Here is a 404-nt window from a genome sequence, read left to right as displayed (position 1 = left end):
TATATATATATATATATATATATATATATCGATTGCCGTTATCATTGCTTTTATGGTTATTGTTATTATAATAGTTTGATCTTTATAATTGTTGCATGTGGTATTGTTGCTGTTTTTGCTGTATACTTGAATCTACTACTATTAATTTCATCCGCGAAAAAATATACACACACAAACAGAAAGAAAAAGAGAGAGAAAAGTGAAAATAAAGCAAAAGACGTTCACGTGTATGGATGAACAAGAAAAGTATTGGAAAGAAGAAGGAAGAAAAAAAAAAACAACAAGTCAACAGATGTTCAAAATACAAATGGAATAGGTTTGATGGAAGTAAATACAACACGAATAATCTTTTTTAATTATATAATGAAAACGTAATATACAAAGTAAATAGTCTTTTTTTTTTT

The sequence above is a fragment of the Trypanosoma theileri genome (assembly GCF_002087225.1).
Source record: "Trypanosoma theileri isolate Edinburgh chromosome Unknown TM35_Tth_29_V1, whole genome shotgun sequence".
NCBI classification, from domain to species: Eukaryota; Euglenozoa; class Kinetoplastea; order Trypanosomatida; family Trypanosomatidae; genus Trypanosoma; species Trypanosoma theileri.
This window is presented reverse-complemented; position numbering follows the sequence as displayed.